The sequence below is a fragment of the Lutra lutra genome, chromosome 4 (genome assembly GCF_902655055.1).
Source record: "Lutra lutra chromosome 4, mLutLut1.2, whole genome shotgun sequence".
NCBI classification, from domain to species: Eukaryota; Metazoa; Chordata; class Mammalia; order Carnivora; family Mustelidae; genus Lutra; species Lutra lutra.
In genome coordinates, this window is record NC_062281.1 from 117,028,121 (window position 1) to 117,044,564 (window position 16,444).

The 16,444-nt window shown below is 40.6% G+C and overlaps 1 protein-coding gene across 4 annotated transcripts in view; it reads left to right on the plus strand.

Moving 5' to 3' along the window:
* The first annotated feature begins 889 nt into the window (after window positions 1-889).
* Window positions 890-16,444, plus strand: part of ARHGAP29 (Rho GTPase activating protein 29) — a 75,386-nt gene continuing 59,831 nt past the window's right edge. For 2 of the 4 annotated variants that reach the window (XM_047725518.1, XM_047725521.1), the window contains exon 1: window positions 890-1,054. The gene's annotated coding sequence lies outside the window, so the exon portion shown is untranslated. The other 2 variants (XM_047725519.1, XM_047725520.1) reach the window with 2 other exon arrangements.

The window sequence follows — 16,444 nt, forward strand, 5'->3', positions numbered from 1 at the left end:
CTGAGACTTTTTTTTTCAAATTCCATTCCTATAATTTTGCCCATTTATTCAGCAAGTATTCATGAACCACCTGCTTTGTGTCAGCCTAGACTACAGAAAGAGTATTCCTGGCAGAGCTATTAAGTGTTACTAATTTATACTGTAACTATTCAATGGAAATGCCCTCCTTTTTTCCCATATATGATGTGTAATCCAACATCTAGTTAAGGCTTTAATTTTGGTTGTTCGTTTCCCCCAACAGCGTGGATGAGTCCTATTACTCAAGGAGCATTTGGTGGTTAAGAAGCGAGGAGCATAGTCAGGGCACATACATTCAACTAGTATTTACTGAGCCGGGTACTATATATAAAATATAATGTTATGTGTAGTTTAGTTTTCTGAAAATGACAAACAGTAGAAGATAGAAGAAAGTAGGTGTGTTTTAAAGTTCAGCACAAAATGTATTTTTGTTCTGAAAAGGAGAAGGCAGGTGTGGGAAGAAGGCAGATAAAGCAAGTTGAAGATCAGATTGCCCACCGGGAGAAATTCAGTGCCCACCAAAGAAATGTCCACTTAAACAAGGACAGAGTATCTGCTACCTGCTGGACGATACAAAAGGTGACTCGTGCCTGAGGTTCCCTCCGCCTGTTGTGCCGCAAGCCCCACACTGTGGCTAACACGTCCTGCAATGTTGGGGACAGCCTGCCCGCTGGGGTGCCTCTAACAACCCGCGCTCCGCGTGCTGGAGCGGGCAGCCGCCCCCACCTGCAGCTTGACGCCAGAGCCCCGCCCCGCTCGGGCGCGCGAGCCAATGGGCTGGGCCCCAGGGGGCGGGCCGCGGCCGGGCGGGAGGTGCGAGGCCCGGGGGCGGGGAGGGGGGCGGAGCGGACGGGGCGGAGCGAGCTCAGCGGCGCGGTGGTGGCCGAAGCTGCTGGGGCGGCGGCGTTGGCAGCTTGGTCCGGCGTCCGCGGGTCGTGGGGGATGGGGGTGGCGAGCTCCAGCCCTCGGCGGAGGCGGCGGCGGCCGTGAGTGTTGGGCCGGCGTCCGCGTCCGGGACGCAGGATGGAGCGCCGCGGTGAGTGTGGGGCTGCAGCGCTAGGTCGGGCCGCGGCGGCTGGGGCTCGGGGCTCGCGGCTCGCGGCTTGGGGCTCGGGGCTGGGGTGGTCCGCGGTTCGGCGGGCGGAGTGCGGTCCAGGGTGTGGGTGGCCCATGCGGCGACCCCGAGCCTGGGGGGCGGCGGGCTGCGCTGGGGGTCGGACTCTTGTCCTCGGTGCTCCTGGTCGTCCGGGAGGGGTCCGACGGGGCGAACGGCGCCCGGGGTGCAGCAGGAGCTGAGGAACCGGGAAGGGCGCGAGCAGTCGCTGCGCGGACACTTTGGATTCCGGTTGGGTGTCCTGAGTTACGCGAAGCCGCGCGGCCGCCGCAGAGAGGCTCGCCGGACAGACTTAAATCGCGTTCCAGGTGTCCTGTTCCCCCCACCCCCCCGGCCTCGCGCCCCTTCCCCCCACCCGGAGCGTCCTGCAGCCCTTCTTCCTTTCGTGCCCTCATTGCCTCCGTGCGCAATTCAGGGGTTCCTTTACTTCTTAACCTATTGGTTTCCTTCACTGGGGCTTCACGTTCGTCTTCCTCGCTTGGGGATCTTTTTGGAAGTTTGGTGGCGGTTTCTGAAATTTCAGTCTGACAAATCGCAAAGGTGAGATAAAATTACAGACATCTCGTATTCCATATCTACCTTTTCTTATCACACTTATGCCACCTAGGCCCAGGCTGTTTATTATTTGGAGAGGTGGGGGAAGAACTGTAGGTAGAAAAACACTTTCTCTTTCTGAGTGCCCCCACTCGTGCTTCTCTGTCACTCTCCACACCGCTCCCCTCTCCCTACTCCTCTTTTCCCCCCAGTAACTGTCCCTTCACCACCACCCCCTCCATACAAGGTCTATCTCGCTTTTTCACCACAACCACTCTTTACAGACAAGGGTGAGGCGTTTTTTATTTGTTTTTGTTTTTTGTTTTTACCACTACCCCTTTATACATTGGGGTTTTGGGATTTTTTTGATGTCCTTAGTCTTCTAATGTTGGATATTTAGGGATAGTTAAGTGTTTGGTGAAATTTCCAAGACCGTGATGGAGCCAAAATTGCCATCGAGCTTTTGTTTCTCATTTCTCTTTTCCTTTCCCCTTTTAGTGGGAATTAGCTTTTTATCTTCATTCCGTTTGTGAAAGGGGTTTTCTCTTCAGGAAAAAGAATTCATGAGTAAAGAAGTCAGAACAAATTATGAGAATCTTGGAGATTTAGATTCCTTTCTTCAGAGATTTCTTTAAGCAGTTTGCCAGAAATGCATAATTAAAAAATGCTCCCTGATTGTAGGAACAGTGCAAGTGAAGAGCCCTGACGCCTAAAATTCATTAACTTTATTGTATGAATAGCTCTGGTCTCCTGATTCTGAGAGGGGTTTGAGAGTGAACTTGGAGGAAAGTAAAGTAGGCCTGGGTAGTAAACGTTTCAGTCCCCAAATCTGTAGGAAATAGAACTTTGGCTGAGATGGAGACAACACTGTTCAGCAAATCTGTGGTGGCTGGTCTTTCCCACTCTTCCCAGCTGCCTAAAATAGAACATCCACCTAAATTATCGGTGCCTTTACTTCCAGCTGTAGAAGCCCTTGACCTAGGAATGTGGGCTTCTACAACCACTGCTGTTGGTCCCAGGAGTGAGCACTATGTTGAACAAAGCTCACACCCAGAAGTCCCGCTGGAAGGATTTGCATTCCTGTGCCATTGGTGATTCATTCAGCAGTCACCCAAATACATCAGTTTCATCCCACTGTACATTAGACCAGGGTCCTGTGGAAGCTTTCATAGGTAATTACAAATTGATAGGGCCCAAGGCATAATATATTGGGTTACCCAAGAAAAGTATATTGAATGTCCTATAGGAAAGTAGAGGGATGATTTATTTTCTGTGAAGGGAATGAAAAGGCTTCTTGGAAGAAATGATGTTGTGTGTGAGATTGAAATTAAGAGAATAATTTCAGTAACCACAGAAGGCAGAAAAGCCCTTCTGGACAGAATTGCTGGTTTTCTGTAATGCATACCAGGATATTAGTGATCAGCTTCCGTGATTCTGCTTTGAAGGCTATTTTCTTTATTTTTAGTTTGCTACCTCAGCTCCAGATGATGATGAGCCACAATACATAAGAACACTTTGATGTGTAAAGAAACAAGGAGGTGTAAAAGGAGGGTCAGGAACACATTTTGGTAGGATTTTTGTGGAGTGTTTACCTTTCCTTCTTTGTCTTTATTATTACTCTGATAAACAAAAGAGCCATTTACTTATACTGCCTCCTTAGATAAGAATTCTTCTTTTTCTTAGAAAATGTTTCAATATTTGTCATTGAGAAATTTTTTAAATACCATAGTCTTCCTTCCCAAGGAGGGAGATGGAAAATAGTTTGGCAAGTATTAAGGAAGGGAGTCAGTTGAGTTTGAAGGACTACTCAAATGTAACATTCTGTAATTTTATAATTTATTTATTTAATATTCATTGACCACTAGCATGCTATCAGATTTTTATACACTTTGAGTGAGTTTAGACGAATGTGTACACCCATGTAATCACCTCTATAATCAAGATCTTAAAACACTGCTATCACTCCAAAAAGCTCCATCATGCTCATTTGGAACTCCCCCACCCTCACCCCAAAACTCCTGTCCCCAGGCGACCAGTCATGCTTTTTGTTACTAAAGATTAGTTTCATCATCTTCTAGAATTCATGTAAATGGAATTATATAGTATATATTCTTTTGTGCCTGGCTTCTTTCATTTAACATAATGCTTTTGAGAATCATTTATGATTTTTGCCATATCATGGATATCTGTTGTTAAATACTATTCCGTTGTAAGGCTATATCATAATTTTTATGCATTCATCTGTTGATAGACATGTGGTCTTTCTCCAGTTTTTGACTATCATGGAAAACAGTTGCTGTGCACATTTATGTGCAAGTTTTTGGATGAATGTATGTTTTCATTTCTGCTGGGTTGTATGGTAAGTGGGTTTAATTGTATAAGAAACCGCCAGCCTGTTTTCCAAAGTGGTACCTCATTAGCAGCACCGTGTGAGAGTTTTAGTTGCTCTACCTCCTACCCAAAGTTTGATAGTTAAGTCTAGCTAAAATTCAGAATTCTAGTAGACATTTTAGTGGTATCTCATTGTGGTTTAAATTTGCATTTCCCTGATACTAATGATGTTGAACACTATTTCATGTACTTATTACCCATTTGTGTATTTTCTTTTGTGAAGTTTCTATTCAAATATTTTACTCATTAATTTATTGGGTTGTTTGTTTCTTACTGAGTTTTAACAGTTTTTTATATAATTTGGATACAATTCCTTTGTCAGGTATTTTCTCCCAATTTGTCGCTTGTCTTTCACTTCTTAAGTTGTTTTTCAAAGAGCAGAAGTTCTAAATATTGATGACGTCCAGCTTACCAGTGTGTTCTTTTGTGGTTGTTGCTTATTGTGTCTGTCTGATTTTCTCCCATATTTTCTTTAAAAGAGGGATGCTCAAACATTTTCTTAAGGGACAAGAATATAAATATTTTAGGCTTATAGATTATACACCTCAACATTCAACTCTGCTGTTGTAGTTCAAAAGCAATTATTGACAGTACATAAACATGAGAAATGACCTTGTTCCCCCCAAAACTTTTATTTATAAAAACAGGCAGATGCCCCCTCTGAATACTGAATTTAAAAGGCTGATAGACTTAGGTTATATGTTTAAGTCTCTGATACATGTTGTTTAATTTAAGGTATGCTGTGACTTAAGCACCCAGGATCATTTGTTTCTCATATAGATATCAAGTTATTTCAGTATCATTTATTGAAGAGACTATCTTTTCCCCCATTGAATACTTTGATACCTCTTGAAAATCAATTGACTGTATATATGTAGTTCTCTTTCTGGACTCTATTCTATTATGTTGATATGTGTCTCTATATCAGTGTCATGCTATTTTGACTACTGTAGCTCTGTAGTTAAGTCTTGAATTCAAGCAGTGTAAGTCCTCAAACTTTCTTCTTTTTCAATATTGTTTTGGCTGTTCCAGTTCTTTTATGTAATCGTAAACATGTTAGACCCAGCCTGTCAATTTCTATAAAAAAGCCAGGAGGAATATCGTTTGGGTTTGTTTCAAAGTATAGATCAATTTGAGAGAAATAGAAGTTTTAACATTATTGAGTTTTCCAATCCATGAACATGGTATACTTATTGATTTATTCACTTCTTTAATTTCTTGCATTAGTGTTTTGTTGTTTTAAGTTTAGGATCTTGGATGTGTTTTATTAAATTTATTCCTAAAAAATCTTGTTTTTTGATGTTACTGTAAATGGTATTAGTTTCTAAAATTTTATTGTCCAATTGTTTGTTGCTAGTATATAGAAATAAAATTGAGGTATATTGACTTTATCTTCTGTGATCTTGTAATATTAATTTATGAGTTGTAGTAGCTTATTTATAAGTTCCTTAAGATTTTCTAGGTAAACAAACATGTAGAATAAAATGTTTTACTTTTTCCTTTTCAATCTGAATGTGTTTCATTTTTGTCTTGTTCTATTGTACTGGCAGATACCTTCAGTAACAATATGAATCCTTAAGAGGAAAACATGGTCCTTCATCACAGTGTTAGCTGTAGACTTTTTGTAGTTGCCTTTTATCAGGTTGAAATTATTTTCTGTGCTGACTGCTTTAATCATGAATAGATGTGGAGTTTTATCAGATGGTTTTCCTCTATTGAATATTAAAATAAGCTTGCATTCCTGGGACAAACCCTTCTTGGTCATAATGTATTATCCTTTTTTTATGTATTTTATTTGACTTACTAACACCGTGTTAACAAATTTGGCCTGAAGTTTTCTTGTAATGTCTTTGTCTGATTTTGTTATCAGGGTAATGTTGATCTCACAGAATGAGTTGGGAAGTGTTTCTGCCTCCTTCTGTTTCTCCTCTATTTTCTGAGAGTTTTTGTGGGATTATTTTAACTGTTCAATAGATTTCATCATTAAGCTCATCTGGGTCTGCAGTTTTTTTTGTAGACATTTTAAATTATGAATTCAATTTCTTTAATACATGTGAGGCTATTCAGATTTTCTGTTTCTTGTGTTAGGTTTGGTTATTTGTGTCTTTCTAGGAATTTTCCCATTTCATCTGAGTTGTTGAACTGGCAAATTTTTGTAACATTCCTATTACCTTTTAATATCTATAGGGTCTGTACTCATAGTTCTTCTTTCACTCATGATTTTAGTAATTTGCATTTTCTCCCTTTACTTTTTAATTAGTCTAGCTAGATATTTATGTTTACTTGCTCTTTTCAAAAAACCATTTTTTAGTTACATTGCTTTTTCTCTCTTGTCTGTTTTCGATAGATTTCTACTCTTACCAATATTTCTTTCTTTACTTAGTGTGGGTTTAATTTGCTTTTTATTTTCTAGCTTCTTAAAGTGGAAGTTTAGATCATTGATTTTAGAAACTTTATTTTTAAAAGCATCTAACCACTGCATATTTATCTAACCACTGCTTTTAATATGTAACTTACACAGTTTGAAATGCTATGTTCTCATTTTCATTCAGTTCAAAATATTATTATCTAAAAGTATATTTTATAATTTCCAATTATTTGGGGATATCCCTATTATTTACTGTTATTAATTCCAAATTTAATTTTGTTTGGGTCAGACAATATGACCGACATGATTTCAGTCCCCTTAAATTTATTGGGACTTGTCAAATGGTCCCATGTATGGTCTGACTTAGTGAATATTTTATGTGCATTTGAACAGAACATGTACCCTGCTGTTGTTGGGTGGTTATTTATGTCTATCAGGTCAAGTTGGTTGATAGTATTGTTCAACTTTTATATATCCTTACAGATTGTATATCAGTTTATGAAAGAGGAATGTTGAAATTTTAACTATCATTGGGATTTGTCTGTTTTTCCCCACATTTCTGTCAGTTTTGCCTCATGTATTCTGGAGCTCTTTTTAGGTGCAGAAAATTGTAAGATTATGTCTTTATGATTAATTGATTTTTTTTTTTAGGTGCAAAAATTTGTAGAATTATGTCTTATGATTGATTCTTTATCATTATGATATTCTATCCCTGGTAAAACTCCTTTTCCACTATAATAGAGTTACTTCTTTCTTTTTTGATTTGCATGATGTATCTTTTTCTGTTGTTTTGCTTTCAATTTATTTCAAGTCTATTTCTTATAGGGAGTACGTGGTTGATTTTTATTTTTCTATTCATTTTGATAATCTCTGCCTTTTTATAGGGGTGTTTAGAGTATTTATATTTAGTGTAATTATTGCTATGATTGGGCTTAGGTTTATCCTCTCACTTTTTGTTTTTAATCTGTCTCATCTGTTTATTTTTTTTTCCTCTATTTTTATTCTTGTCCTGCCTTCTTTTGGATTATTTCCTTAAAATTCCACTTATGTTCTTTTTTGGCTTCCTAAGTGTATATATAAGGGTTTTAATATACATTTTTAGCTTCCTCTTATTATTTTTTCTTCTTATGATTATACACCTTCAAACAATATTATGCTACTTTATATAATGTAAGAACCTTATTGTATAGTTTCTTTTCCCTCCTCTATGCTATTGTCATACATTTTACTTCTGTATATGTTGTGAATGCCATAACACATCATTATTACTTTTGTTTTAAATATGAATTTTTTAAGTTCATAGGATTTAAAGATTCTTCTAAAGCTTCTTTGGGGTGAAGCCAGAATACCATATTTGTTAGGTCTGACTTAGATATGCTATTAACACATGCTGTTTTGGGATCTCTTCTTCAGTGTTCATCAGGTCTCTCAACTCTGGCTGATGAAAACTCGGAAGTCTTTCAGCCCTGTGGGAGCCCTGGGAATTGTTCAGTTACAGCTCTCTGGAAATTCTTTGCCTATCCCTGGTGGGATTTCATCCACACATTTGTGGCTTTGTATTCAGCAAGAGAATTAAGGAATTGCCTGTGCAAATTTCTGGAGCTCATCCTTTGCCTACCTCCTTCCTCTTTGGTACTTTGTCCTACAGATTCCAGCTGCCCCAGTCTGCTCTGCTTGTCTTTCTACTTCCTGTGCCCTGGTCTAGAATGTGCCTCCAGGCAGAAAGTTGGGGCAGTTGAAGGCCTACCTCATTTGTTTGTGTGATCCCATACCTCAAGGATCATAGTTCTCTGCTGTCTTTAGTCTAGTTCTGAAAAGAATATAGTGGAAGGGCAAGTCTGGGCTCATTTCTGTGCTTGACGTATCTAAAAATTTAAGCCTTTTTTTAATCTAAAGATTTCTTTTTATCTTTTTCCTTGTAATTTATTTTAAAAATTGTGTTATTTGCTCTACAAAATGACCCACAGTCTAGATTTTGCTGGGTGCATCCTGTGACGTAATTTAGAATGTTCCTCTAGTTTACATATTGCTTAGAAAGTAGTATTTAGGCCTAGAGCAGAATTTCTCAACTTTGACTTTATTTCTCAAACTTGGCACTATTTGGGCCTGATAACTCTGCTAGGAATGGTGGTATTTAGGCTTAGTTGGTGGGGGGGGAGAGGGGGGAGGGGTGCTCTCCTGTGCAAGTAGGATGTTTTAGCAGCATCCCTGTCCTCTACCCACTAGATGTCAGTACAACCCCCTCCCCAGTTGTTATAACCAAAAATATCTCCAGAAATTTTAAAATGTTTTTAGATCCATGTTCTGTTATGGAAAGTAGCCTACCTAAACCACAGAAACAACTTCAGGAATATGAAGGTATCTACCTAGCAAAAATAACAATGCTGGCTAGTTAACACTGCAGAGAATACATGAAAAAGATTTTTAACAAGCAATTGGAGGCTTTATAGAACAGTTGACTCAAGAGCAACATTATAGGGGGTGTTAGTTTCTACTTCAGAAGGAAAAAAATAATAGAGGATAATGTAAATTGGTAAAAACAAATAGTTCATTTTCAATTATATGTTGCTTTCATAAATTTTTTTCTGCAACTCATTGAATGTTTTAAGATGTTGGACTTCTACAATAGATACACAGATGGGTTATTTTTTTTTTCTTTTTGGTAGCACTTTACAATTTAATTATAAACTAAGAATTCTGAACTTCCAGAAAGATATTATTTATGTGATATAAAATTACTTAAAACAAAATGCAAGTTGGGAGAATTAATTAAATAACCCTTTTAATTTTAATGTGAACTACCATTTTTTCAAATGTTTCCAGATGTTATTACCCTCCTTACTAAGGAACAAGCATGGAGAAGATGAAAGGTAATTAATGTATTTTTTTTAACTGTAAAAGGATTGAGATTGAGAGACCTCAAAAATTTCCCTCAGATAACCTTACTTATAGTTTAACTGTTTAACATTCATCGAAGACCCACTCTCTGTCAGGTTCTATGCATGATAGTTATGTTTTGAGGTGGTGTAGAGGTAGATCTGGTGGGAAGGGTCTTGAGATTAACCCAGAACAGATCTGAGGAGCGTACTTTCCTCCTTTGAGTGCCCTGAGGATTGCCCTGCCCCTACCCTTATTGGCCTTGAGAATTCTTTCCTCTTTCCCCATTGATGTCTTTCAGTTTAGTCATCAGTGGTTTCCATGGTGAGTGTCCATGGTGTATCATTCTCTTCCAGTGGAGTTTGAAGATGTTAGGTATCTTCATCATTTCTAGTGCTTTTGAACTTGGTATGGTTATGTTTAAGATTTAATGGATATGTTTTTAAAAATTAAGTCTGCAGAAATAATTGTAGAATTCAGTAATCAGGGAGCCTGGGGTTCTTATATTTATCTTTTTCATGTAACAACATAGGGGCCTGACTGACTTCACTTCCTTAGAACTGTGAGAGGTGTCCCTCTTCCCCTTCTCTGTCAGTGGGTAGTCTCTCAATCTCTTTCTCCCTATCACTTTTTATCTCTCGTCTCTTTACTGTCTCATCTTATTTTTGCCTGCACTTGTCTCTGCATCTTTCCATCTTCTTTTTCTCTCTGCCTTTCTCTCTTCTCCACAGTTGCTTCTCACCTTCTCACGTCTTGGTCTCTCTTTCTCCATTTTTTCTTTCCCTTCCTCCTGTGTGCTCCTTACTGTTTCTATCATCCTACTACCTTATCCCCACATACCCTTTCTTCCCAACAGGACCTTATTCAAGACATTGTCAGTGACATTGCGAGCTCCACCTCAACAAGGAACGCAATAGTCCTTATTAAGGGAATGGTGGATAAAATAGCACAAAGTAATTTATATCATTTAAAATAGATGTAAGGGGATGTTTGAGGTTGCATGAGTACCTCACATTTCTTCCCCACAGTCTTATGATTTAATCAGGGTTGCACTGCTTCATTCAGTCCCCTTTTGGCCTGGGGACTCCTGACCTCTCCTCTTACTAGTTTGTTTCCGTGCAAGGAATCTGCTTCTGCGATGGTGCATTTTTCTTTTTAGGTATGCTTAGAAGGATAGTTTGGTTTTTACTTTTCCTGAGTATCTGTGACATGTCCTTGGTATTGTTGTGTTTGGGATTTCAATGGGTAAATGTGAATAGGTTGAATTTGAAAAATCCAGTTTGCAGCTAAAGTAGCCAAGTAGCTGAGCATTTTCATATTAATCTTTCCCAAGTAGCATCTGAGGACCACATTTGTTTTATTTCACTAACATTGTTTTTCATGTAAGGATTCAAAGATGTTCCTGTTCTCTTTGTCAATTAGTTTCTCCTTTTCTCACTACTTGTTGGCTCTATCAGGCTAATTATTTTTTTCTGTCTGTAAGTAGGTAGTCTCTCCCTTCTTTTATTTCTCATTCCTGTTTTCTCTGTCATCACCTTTTTCTGCCTTCCTTGATTTTGCCTCCTGCTATGTCTGCACTCCTATTTTCTTTCTACTTTTCCTCTTCACACTCTATGTCTTTTTCTGCTTTCTCCCATGGTGATAATTTTTCTGTCTTCACCATTACCCACAGTCGCCTGCCCCATGTGCCCTCTGTTTCTCCATCAGGTTTTTCTCAGTGTTCCAACACAGACACAAAGGACATTGCTTGTTCCAGTGTGTAGTATGATATGGAGGCTTCCGTGCTTTGGGCCCCTGGTGCTTTCCTTAATTGTTCCATCCTTCTCAGACATTTTTCTCATTCTGAGTGAGTTTTGAGAGAGAAGCTTAAGAAAGTAATATAGGTCTAAGTGGGAAATACTACCCTGTACAGAGGGAAGGTGAGCCAGGCCTGTGTTACACTTTGCCGGTGTGAGGTCTTGTTTTTGTTTTCTTAAAGGCCTTGATGAGGGAGCAACAGGTGATCAAAAGAAGTACCTTATAAGAAATGTAGATTGCTCATTTGAGAAACTCCTGTTAGCCAGATGAAGTCATCAGGTGACTCGTGCCTGAGGTTCGCTCCGCCTGTCGTGCCTCAAGCCCCACACTGTGGCTAACACGTCCTGCAATGTTGGGGACAGCCTGCCCGCTGGGGTGCCTCTGACAACCCGCGCTCCGCATGCTGGAGCAGGCAGCCGCCCCCACCTGCGGCCTGACGCCGGAGCCCCGCCCCGCTCGGGCGCGCGAGCCAATGGGCTGGGCCCCAGGGGGCGGGCCGCGGCCGGGCGGGAGGCGCGAGGCCGGGGGGCGGGGGAGGCGCGGAGCCAACGGAGCGGTGCGGTGGTGGCCGAAGCTGCTGGGGCGGCGGCGGTGGTGGCGGTGGCGGCGGTGGTGGCGGTGGCGGCGGCGGCTTGGTCCGGCGTCCGCGGGTCGTGGGGGATGGGGGTGGCGAGCTCCAGCCCTCGGCGGAGGCGGCCTTGAGTGTTGGGCGGGCGTCCGCGTCCGGGACGCAGGATGGAGCGCCGCGGTGAGTGTGGGGCTGCGGCGCGGCGGCTGGGGCTCGGGGCTCGCGGCTTGGGGCTCGGGGCTGGGGTGGTCCGCGGTTCGGCGGGCGGGTTGCGGCCCAGGGTGGGGGTGGCCCATGCGGCGACCCCGAGCCTGGGGGGCGGCGGGCTGCGCTGGGGGTCGGGCTCTTGTCCTCGGTGCTCCTGGTCGTCTGGGAGGGGTCCGACGGGACGAACGGCGCGCCTGGCGGCGGCGAGTGCCGCGAAAACAGATGACGATTAAAATTAAAGCAAACAAATAACAAGTCCCACCGTCCACGTACTGTTCTAAGACTGCCCCACATTTTAACTTCTTTAACCCTCGCGACAGGTCCATGATTATTTAAGTTATTTTTTACACGGGGAAGATGAGGTTAACCTGCTGGAGCACACAGGCTAGTAATGGTCAGAGTTCAGATTGAAACTGAGGCTCTTGTGTGCTCTTGACCGCTAGCGAGCCCAGTCTTAGCTCTGACCCGCTCCACTCCCACCTGTCCTGACAGCAGTCCTCACTTCAGCTGGGTTCCATTCCGGAGACGTTTTAGAATTTCCGTGGTGCGGTGTTCTCCTCGTCTCTCTCTTTTGGGCTGAGGAGGAGCTCTTTCGTTCCGAGGCCTCAGTGTCGCTGGTTTTCCCAATTCCGTTGTGGATGTGTTTGGGGCTTGACTGTTATATTTCATTTTAATGGGTGAGCTCAAGAACCCTAGTGACTGAACCTCTTGTCTCCATGTTAATCTTATTCTACTCTCATTGGCAAGAAGGAATTGGCCTCGCACCCTTTGTGGGGGGCGGGCAGGACTGTTAGCTGCTAAAGGCAGGAGCTGGGCGCCCGTTCCCCTTTTTCCACCTGTCTTGGTGACCGTATCACTCCTCTGGTGATATCCATATACGCTGCCCTTTTTGGTTGCTCCGTTTCCCTACTCGGTATTTAAATACGGGGATGGGGAGCGTGCTCTTTGGCATGGGGTAATTTTGGCTAGTCAAGAGAGAGCCGTGCCTGCCAGGAATGCTAGACATTCTGGAGGCGTGGGAGGTTGGGCAGCTTCCTCTTTTTTAAACGTGCTAGGTTCTAAGTGCACAGGAATGAAGTGTATGTGTACTGCGTGCCTTTTTTTTAGAAATTACAATTATTTGCATATTATTGATAAAACTTTTTCACTTACCTGTATGCTGTTTTTGTAGGGAGAGCTTTACAAAACTATAATCAAAGACCTCCAGGATGAATTTTTCTGATTCTTTAAAAGCATCTTTAAGTAGATTCTTACCAAAAGAGAAATTGTGCTGAAATAGCAGATTTCTGAAATATCTGGCAATTTTTCTTGAGGTAGGAATAGTTAGATGGGAACTATTAAGTAGATATCTGGGGCAGTTTTAAACTTTAATTAGCCTAGTGCCTAAAATGAAAGTACTTATATAATGATGTGTTTGGGGGAGGATGTGCATGTAGCATGGGACGTTTGATTAACACAGGCTACTCAAGTCTTGGGAGAGTCACATTACAGAGTACTGGGAAGTTAGTGTTCACATTTCTAATGCACATATTACTTAGAATTAAAAACATATAGAGAAAGTAGTTTTGTGTAGTAATATTCTTTTACCCACAAAGTTCTTTGCTAAGTGGATAAAACACATTTTTAATGTTGATGGTTTGGAGTTGGAAGAGATACATGAGATTTTGGAGAGTTTCACAGATATTTTGCTCAATGGTCTGTTTGCATGGTTCAAACTTCACTTGGAAGCCATATAGTAGGTTTCCACGAAGCCAGCTAAGTTTCTGGAATTGTTTCCAGTGCTGTAACAGATATATTGTGGTGTAGCCACATCTTGTTCATTACCTAAGTGTATTAAACAAAAAACAATCTCCCACAGTAAAGCACGGCTAATAATAATGGTTAAGTTACTGAGTCTTCATGATGAACCAGGCACAATGTTAAGTGCTTTCCATATTATTACCTCATTTAATTAAATTGCTGGTTGCAATATGTTAGTAACTACATTTTACATTAACACCAACTAGAGGATATTCATTTTGGGACACAGGAAGGTAGTGTGGATGATCTGGGAAAGTGTATATCCTCCAAATTTTCCTCTATTATAGTTCAGTTTTTTGAAAACTTGGGTTAATTTTGTTATTTAAAATTTTTTTCATCTGTCATATTTCCTTTTTTCATTTCCAGTAACAATAATGCTGACTAGAGAGTATAATCCTTTCTAGTTTCTCCTTCCCCCCTTCACGTTTTGTTTGCTTATAGATTTTCTTAGTCTTGAGTAAAAATGTTTAGGCATTTTTGAAATACTTCTTACAACTTTGGGTTACTAATTTGACATTATGAACATGGTGAAATAGGTGAATTGCTTAGGTAAGTGAATTGTTTTATTTGAAACTTACGATACACATTTTTTTTTTAAGATTTTATTTATTTATTTGACAGAGAGATCACAAGCAGGCAGAGAGGCAGGCAGAGAGAGAGGAGGAAGCAGGCTCCCTGCTGAGCAGAGAGCCCGATGCGGGGCTCGATCCCAGGACTCTGAGATCATGACCCGAGCCGAAGGCAGCGGCTTAACCCACTGAGCCACCCAGGCGCCCCAACGATACACATTTTTAATAACCATCTTTTTACCAGGGACAATGACCAGTGATCTAATTTACTAAACTAAAAGCTGTCCAAATTAATCAGAGTGACTTTAATTAAGTAAGCTGCAAAAGTGTTAAGTTAGGAATAGTCTTCTCAATGAGTGATTTGTAAAAGAGCTGCCCAAATAAGTTGAGTGTTTTGTTTTTATTGTTGGTGGGGAGACTTAGGTATAATAATTGTACTAAAAAATTGTCCTGGGCTCATTTTAGAAATTACCTACCCATTTAAGGACTAATGTTAGATAGGTTTGGAACTAGCTTAAAGGTAGAAATTATATTTTCAGAAATAATTTGAGATTAACAAAAATATTTAATAAAGCAGCACTGAAAGCCATTAGAGAAGTAGAGAAGTTTTGTCAGAAATAGAGAAACAAGAACAGAAATCCAACTTTGATTCCAGTTTTATTCAGTCTTGCCTTTATCAGCTTTATAGACTTGTTTTTTCTTTTTCTTCTTTTATATTGTTTTATAGACAGATTTCTTGAAAACCCATATATATTTTCCATTTAAAACAAAGCAACAATCCAAAGTTAAACCTTTTTTGTTTCTGTAAACATTAATTGCAACTTTATTACCTTGTAAGCTCAGTGTTCATTCTGCAAATTCATTTACTCTGCAAATAGTTTTGAGTAGTTCTTCCCTCCTGTGCCAAGCACTGTGCTGTCGCAGGGAACACATGGTTAGCAAACTGACATGGTCTTGATTTCCTTGGGATTATAATCTAGATAGGAAAACATGAATCATTGATTTGAACTTTGATAAGTGCAGTAATGAAAAGTATAAGATGCTGTAATGCATCTAACAGGAGATTCTGTTCTAGTTTGGTGTTAGTTGTTACAGGGGCATGATGGTCCAGGAAGATTTCTTTGAGGAAGTAATCTTTGAGTTGAGGTCAAAATGAGTAAACAAAGGGGAAGGAGTAGTCCAGGCAAGTGGAACTGTATATAGACAGGACCCTGAGTCAAATAGTCTGTTTTTCTAGTTGTAGGTCCATGACCCACTATGAGTATGAAACCATTCTGATGGGCTGCAAGCCGCATTTTAAAAAATGAAATGGTATAGGATAGAAAACATCTGGTTTATTACCTGTTTCCTTAGCCAGAATCTGTTTTATGCTTTCCAACACACAACCACACAAAAACATAACATACTTAATGTGTATACTGGCTCATGATGTGAAATTATTTCCTACTGTGGAGCATAGTAAACAAATACTGTTGGAAAATGAGGAGGGAGTGTGTGTGGCAGGAATGTTGAGAGTGTCTAGTAGGAATTATGGCTCCAGATTAAGTAGGGGCCCCATCTCATGTTGTGCCTTAGAGTTCTCAATAGATTCTCACTTGTCCTCTGGAAGAGTTTTGAGCAGAGAAATGACATGTTGGGATTCATGTTTTGAAAAGTGTGCTCACTACATTTGGAATAGGATAAGAATGGATGTGGAGAGATCATTAGAAAATTAGTTCCAATAGCTCATATAGGAAATGGTGGTAATTCACCTAGTATGGTAGTACAGACAGAAGTAGATAGATTAAAGATACTGTAGATAAGGAAGGAAAAAATCTATAGAGTTGGGTGAAGTATAGGAAAAAGTAAATGATACAATAATATATCTTACACATGACCTGGAAGTGAATATTATGTAAAACTTCCTACTGTAAATTTCACAGTTCTTAGTAATTCTGCCATTTGAAAGTATCAAAATATTGAAGATGGGGGGCGCCTGGGTGGCTCAGTGGGTTAAGCCGCTGCCTTCCGCTCAGGTCATGATCTCAGGGTCCTGGGATCGAGTCCCGCATCGGGTTCTCTGCTTGGCAGAGATCCTGCTTCCCTCTCTCTCTCTCTGCCTGCCTCTCCATCTACTTGTGATCTCTCTCTGTCAAATAAATAAATAAAATCTTTAAAAAAAAATATTGAAGATGAAATATTTGAAAAATGTTTTAGTGATT